This window comes from Castanea sativa, chromosome 5, assembly GCF_040712315.1.
Source record: "Castanea sativa cultivar Marrone di Chiusa Pesio chromosome 5, ASM4071231v1".
Classification (NCBI taxonomy): Eukaryota; Viridiplantae; Streptophyta; class Magnoliopsida; order Fagales; family Fagaceae; genus Castanea; species Castanea sativa.
This window is the reverse complement of record NC_134017.1, coordinates 70,470,364-70,477,767: the sequence shown is the minus strand read 5'-3', so window position 1 is coordinate 70,477,767 and position 7,404 is coordinate 70,470,364.

The following is a 7,404-nucleotide window of genomic DNA, read 5'->3' as shown; positions in this document are numbered from 1 at the left end:
ATTCATTACATCTTATTTGGAGATCAACGCCTGAAATTTTTTATATTCCAATTTTACGAACAAGCCTTTGGCTTTTTGGGCACCATACATTACAATACAAGTCGCTTTCCTTTTTTCCTAGTCAAATGCTAGTATGTGCAACGGCTTTTGTAGCTCATTATCAGTTTTTGAGATTTGAGCTATAAAGCAAAAACATAAAAGAGTGGGAAAATATATAGGTACAAGTCTATGCATGTCTCAAGATCAACAAAAACTATTGGCTTATCATTCATGACAAGGTTGAAAATTTATTTACAACAGTCACATAGAAGTCAAGATTTTTTCCCACAATGATATGAGTGCATAAAGAACAAACTAAGCTAGTAAATGAATAAAGCCATTTGTACGGAGGTACAAGGCTAAACATGCGTGTGACAAAACACAAAAATGACAATCAAACTTTTTGGATTTTCTACTTTTTATATGTTTTTAAATTTTTGACACAAAGCAAGAAAAGATTGATCAAAAAGAAGAAGAAAAAAAACATTCAAAGCTTTAGAATAGTAAAAACAGTAAAAAAATGCTAGAATGAAAAACATAAGCAAAAAACCAACAATGTCACAACATATTGAAAGAATTGATGCATGGACATGCTCTAATGCTTATGCATGAGTACCCTTCTTCACCTACATGGCATTGTGCGTTTGGGTTGATATTCTTAAAGGATTGGGTCTTGAGTTGCGATTCTCAAATCTTAGGGTGAAGTTTGCACCTCACCAATACCGGGTTCTACTTCTCGCCCTTTAACTTGCTTGGGGTTCCAATTCCCCTTTCCTTGCCTTCTTTGCCTTTAAGGACTCGCACTCTTCAATGCTTGAAGCTTGTGGCGATTTGGCTTAGTATGTCCTTTGATTCCACAATGGTGGAAAAAGTGTTGAGTTTGAGGCCTTTTTGTGCCTTTAGAAGAGACTTCCCTTTTGTCTTGGGTTTGGCCTCAAATGGATTTGAAGGCTTTGTCAACACCTTTTGAGCAATCACACTTGGTTTCTTAATCACATTTTGCTTCTTCTCAACCTTTACACTCTCAATAGGTGGAGTTGATACCATTGGTTCCTTGGTTTTAACAAACTTCATCTCCTTAGACACATTAGCGCTTAAGCTACTTTCTCTAGTGTATCCCAAACCACTTTTATCAGAAAAGGGCTTTTGATCTGCAAGCACCTCATCAAGTTTCTTTGAAGCAACCTGCTCCACTTTAGCATTGGCTTGAATAACCTCAAGCTTAAGAAACTTGATCATAGCATTGGCTTGAATAACCTCAAGCTTAAGAAACTTGATCATAGAATAGGCATTTGTTAGCTCTTCATTCAGCACCTCGACTTCACATTTTGTCTCTTTATACCTCACAAGTATGCTCTTGTAATCCTGTTCAGCTTTCTTCATTTTTCTAATGGTTGCCTTAGCCACTCTAACATACTCTCTGGTCTTCTCAAGAAGAGAATTATAGGATTCTTGCAATCCTTTTACTCCGTCATAGCTGCATTCTTCATCTTCATCATCGGATTCCTCTCCAACCCTCATAGAATCCACTACAATGTGCTCACTGAGCTCTTCCACTAGAATGCTCAAATCATCTGAAGAGTCCATAGGTGCAATAGTCATAAAGGTGTTGTAGTTTCCATCTCTGTCACAACGTTTTCCTAATCCGAGTTAAAGCTATCTGAGTCACTAAGGGTAGTAGCAAATACTTTACCCTTTGCCTTCAAATAAGTGGGGCATTCTTTCTTCACTTGGCTATGCCCTTTGCACTCATAGCACATGACTGCTTAAGATGAAAAGGATTCTTTGGAGTCCTTCTTCTTGAAGTCCTTCTTATCCCTTTTAAAATTTGAGAATTTTCCTTTCTCAAAAGTCTTTCCATCCTTCTTAAATTTTAAGAACTTACAAAAGTTCTTTGCAAGGTACGCCACCTCCTTTTCAACCTCATTCTCATCGAAGGAATCTTGAACTTCAACTTCTCATTGATCGTCTTAAGAGCAAGCGATTTGCTCTTCTTTTGTGATGGTAGAGATAGCTCATAAGTTTAAAGAAAACCAATGAGTTCTTGAATTTTGATCTTATCAAGGTTTTTAATTTCTTCAATTGCAGTGACCTTGTCATGGAAGCTCTCTGGCAATAATCGTAGGATCTTCCTAACAACCTTGGAGTCCTCCGTCTTTTCACCCAAGTTGAATTTGCCAATCACCACTTCATTCAACTTCCCATAGAAGGAGTCGAGCGATTCATTTTCACTCATTTTTAGTTCCTCGAAGTGAGTGATAAGCATTTGTAACTTGGTGTCTTTCACTTTCTTGGTGCCTTCATAAGTGGTTTCCAAGATTTTCCATGCTTCCTTGGCAATTGTCACATGGGAGATCCTATGGAATTCATCGGGTGAGACACCACAAAATATAGCATTTAAACATTTACTATTAGCGTTAGCTGCTGCAAGGGCTTGCTTATCCTAAGTGGATTTGGTTGCCTCCAGCCTAGTCCATCCAGTCTTAACAACATCTCAGACGCTTTCATCAATAGAGCACAAGAATACATGCATACACACTTTCCAAAAGGCGTAGTTACTCCCATCAGAGAAGGGAGGTGCATTTAGGTATTGAGACCTATCCATCCTAGGGTCAAGGATCACACTTAAAATATAGAAATCCGATAAAGGGTATACGCTCTAATACCAATTGAAAGTTCATTTGGTGTGTAAAACACTAGTGAATGTTTAGACCCCCAAATTCAAATTACCAACACAAGCTTATATTCAAACAATGTATGTGTAGAACAATAAATATAAGCTATACCCAAACAAATAAACTACTCTAAACCATAATTTATAGATACAAATACAAGATAAAACCGGCACGTGTTACCCAAGAGATAACCAAAGAACTCGGCAAAAAACCTCTCCGCTGCCCTCCAAGCGATAAAATGATCCACTAGAAAATCAATTGGGATACATGAATAGAAATAGACCCTCCAAGCTTAATATACCCGATGCACCTAAGCCCTCCAAGCTTCTTGCTCCAACAGAGTTAAGCCTAACCTTGTCTTCTCTAACTTACTGGATCCACAATAAGCCAATTACATCAACCAAATGAATTGGTCCTCTCTAAACAGCTTCTCAAGCACCAAATAACCTTCTCACTAATATGGGTATAATGAGATAAGTATTTGGCTAAAGGTCCTCCCAAGGGTATGTCAATGGAGAAAGTGAGAGTAGAGGAATTTGAGAATCAAAGGTATAAGATTGTGGATAAGTCAATCTTATATTTCTCTAAGATTTCTCTTTCAAAATTCTCTCTAATAGCTCTCTAAATTTTGTGGGTATAAGGGTATTTATAGTAAGGAATGAGAAGGAATGTGAAATAATAGTAGGGTTTCAATGACTTGACTCACAACTGGGACTAGTCGCAAGTTTCAATCACGAAATAATTGACTAGCCAGACTATACTTTTTTTCTGTAGTGCTGCAACTATCATGACCCTTCAACTTCCTACATGCTTCACACGTGTGGCATTTTTGGCGAGTCACCACTCACGAGCCACTCGCGAGAATCCTCTTGATTGCACACGCACTTGAATTCTTCACACTCTCTCACACACAACACTTACATGATTCCTACCTAAATATAGGGTATTTAATTGCTAAATTACAAGCAAATTTGGCATGGACTAAAGCTAAAAAATGGTTGAATAAATTCAACCTTACACAGTTTATCATGTCAACACTACCGAAGACCCTAAAGAGGTTGGAGCATTGGGTTGGGGACAACCTATAGTTAATGAAAAAAAAAAAATATATATATATATATATAGCAGTAAATAAATCCCCTACATAATACGAAATATGAGACCAAACACACCTACAAGTATTGGAAGAACCTTTCTTCGGACTATTGCTTCAATGAAAAAATTGTCAAATAGGTAAATGGAGCAGAATTAGCACCAACGCCTTCTTATATAGGAGTGAAAATAAGTGGCAAACTTCCCACTCAATGAAATACGAAAAATAAGGACCGTAGGATCATCATCATGTCATAAAACGTAAGGGAGACAAGCAGCCACCTGGTGTATTAACTACAAGAACGTGGATACCGAAGCGTCAAGGACGTGCAGAAGATAGTTGAAACGGCATCTCACGTGGGAACACGTTTAGCATGTATTAACTAGCATAGTATTACTAAAACCTTACTTTTAGCTCAAGTTTTAATAACAAGGTTTTAGGGGGCTAATGTGGGGGTCTGAAAATTGAGGAAGACTAGGAATGATATGACCTTCGTCAACTCCTTTGTGAAGCACTTTAAACCCGAGATTATGTCATCACCCAAGAAGAGGAGGGGAAGGTGCATAGTATTTCATGAAGTACCTGAGTGGAGAGGTAGACTTATCAGAGAAGGCTTAAACAACTAAGAGACATTTCCTGTAAAAGTTTACCTACATCCTTTGCATTAATGACTGGCAACAACCTAATCAGCTGCATTAATGAGGAAATGACACATGAACAGTAGATTCACAGCTAAGCAATCCCTTCTACCATCTTCAACAAAAGTTTAATGGGACAAGTGTACTATGGAGAACTTAGAAGAATACAAGTGGAAGGCTAGGATGCAAGGATGAAAGGAGTATGTAAAGGAGGGAGGATGTTTTGGGAGATCAAGGAAAAAAGATTAGAACAAGAACTCTGGTGCGGAAAAGAGTGAAAAGTTTGTGTATATCTTTGTGTAAGAACTATTCTTCGGTTTGGACTGAGGAAAGCATTAATACTAACTATTCTTCAATTCCAACTTTTTCCTTCTTACTTGAATCTTCGGACTTAGGCCAAGACTTAATTTATCCATCACCAGACTTTTTTTCCCATTCTCTATACAAATTCTATTTGTTTGGGCTTAATTTGGAGGTACATGCTTCACTATTCTTAGTGGGTTTGGGCCACAAATTTTTGAGTCCTTACAATATATATATATATATATATATATATATAACACAATCAAAATCTAAAATAGTATCTAATTGTTTTTTCAATTTGTATCACATGTCTAACTTATTTTTCTTAATTTTGGTGTCAAATGACCCATTCATAATACTTAGCTCAAAAGTTGAGATAATCACCTCTTTCACCTTGGTAAGACCATTACATCATTACCACAGTTGAATATTGATGCGTCTCTAAAAGAGATTATGGATTCAATTTTTAAGAATTAGTGTTCCCACAACACTACATGTAATTAGCCAAGATACTAAGGTATTGATCATACAAGATCTTACTCTGGCAGACATTGAAACAATAAGCAATTCATGTTTAAGTTTACCATCATTTTAGGATTAAGAGCTAATGCATACAGTAGTCGTGAAATTGTTTGTTTAAATGACAGTAGTTTTTAGAACAACATCTCACAGTAATCCAGTTTAGTATATTCCAAATATACCAAAACTGCAATTAGGAATCTCAACTTTTGTGATCAAAGAAGATCATCATAATTAATATATTATAGATTTATAGTCTTATCAAACAAGATGCCCAATCTCATTGCAGACTACAAACTAAAATTCTAATTTTGCAAGGATTTTTGATTTAGACCTTTTGTATATGAATTCTCATTCTCATACCTAATATATATATATATATATATATATATATATATATATATATATATATATATATATATCTATAGCATTTTACAAGCTGCAACATATAATTTCTAAATGTTTACGCTATGGCTTTCAAAATTGCGATCTAGATTATAGGATTGTACGATTTTACGATCCCACTTGACCAAAACATTTAGAATTGCACCAGGATCGAAAAAATGGTAAGATCATATGTAGGATCTTCTAAGATGGTACAAGATCGTATGAGATTCTACCAATTCTACCAATCCTACCAAAACATAAAATTTTGGTTTTTTTTTTTATGGGATATGTACGGGGTATGTGCCCAGACCCATTGAACTCTGAGCCCAGATCTTAAGGCGCGACGCACGATCACCTGCCCATTGGGCCTTTGGTCTTAATCTGAATATCCTTTCAAGCCCAGTATGGGTCCAAGTACCAAAATAGGTCCCTCTCTTCTTGAGCCTCAGTATAGAGCTCGCACTGATCAGCTATGCATTGATCGGGAAATGCGCATGCCAAAGACATCCTATGTTCTTGGTTACTCGATATTGCCTTGGGAAATATCGCTACCGAACAGTCTTTTGGAGGTTGAAACTAGTTCCAATGCCACTACCACTATCTCCAATAGAGCATTTTCTTATCAAAAACGATGATACCAAACCCCACCCACAAGAGTGAGGTCTAGAAGCAATCATAGCCCCTCCACCCACCTGGTACCATAAATAGAAGAACAGAAGGAGGAGTGGGGGTTGGCAAGTGGAGAGAGAGAGAGAGAGAACAAAGAGAAAAGAGTGATAGGAGAGAATAGAGTGACTTGGAGAGCGAAAGAGAGTTCATTTGAACTAGGAGATGCTATCGAGTCGCCTATCGAAGGATCACCCGTAGTAGGAAATTCTTAAGCCCACTACATAAATAAGTTGTGAGACCAAATATTGGCCCATCCAATTTAAAGCCTTTTTGGGTACGCACAAGATAAATTTTTGGTTTTGATGAAAATTTGAGGGTTTTTATTTTTCCATGCTATGATTGTATGACTTTTATATATAAAATTATGTTAACCTAAGCAAATGTTTTATAGTTTTTAGTTCACTTGTAATCAAAATGAAGGAATGCTTAATCATTTCTAAATGAAGATTTGATGTTGGCTTTGCTGCCTTTTAAGCTATAATGTTGTTAAATTTGTTTGCTCAATATACTAATTTGTGTTCTAATATTACTAAAATGTTTTATATATATATTAGTTACGCTTATATTTATATATTGATTGATTGATTTTTTTTAGCATGCTTTGTAATTGTTACTGAGTGGTATAACTTAAATAGTTGTGTGTGAAGTTGTATATTGATATCTTTTGCAGCTCTAATATACAAATATACAATGTCTACATAGATGATGAAATGGATGATGATGATTAAGACGATGGTTATAACTAAAAAGAATCTTAGAATGAAATTAATTAAATGTTCACTTCACCATGGAGTCATATAATTGGGTTTTATAACATCATCCTAACATGTATGATATTCACAAAAATTTCCATAAATAACTTTTATATTAAAAAATAAATGAGAAAGATGTGAAAACTACCTTATGAATTCACTAGTTGATATAAAAATTTTCATATTTTCGTTTTTAAATTTGAATAATCAAAACTAACATACATGCTCATGTTAATCCTTATGTTTATGTTTATTATCCTTTTATTAAAAATGTTATATTGATATGTAATAATTATTAGATAACAGTATTTGTGGCTCTTTCATAATTA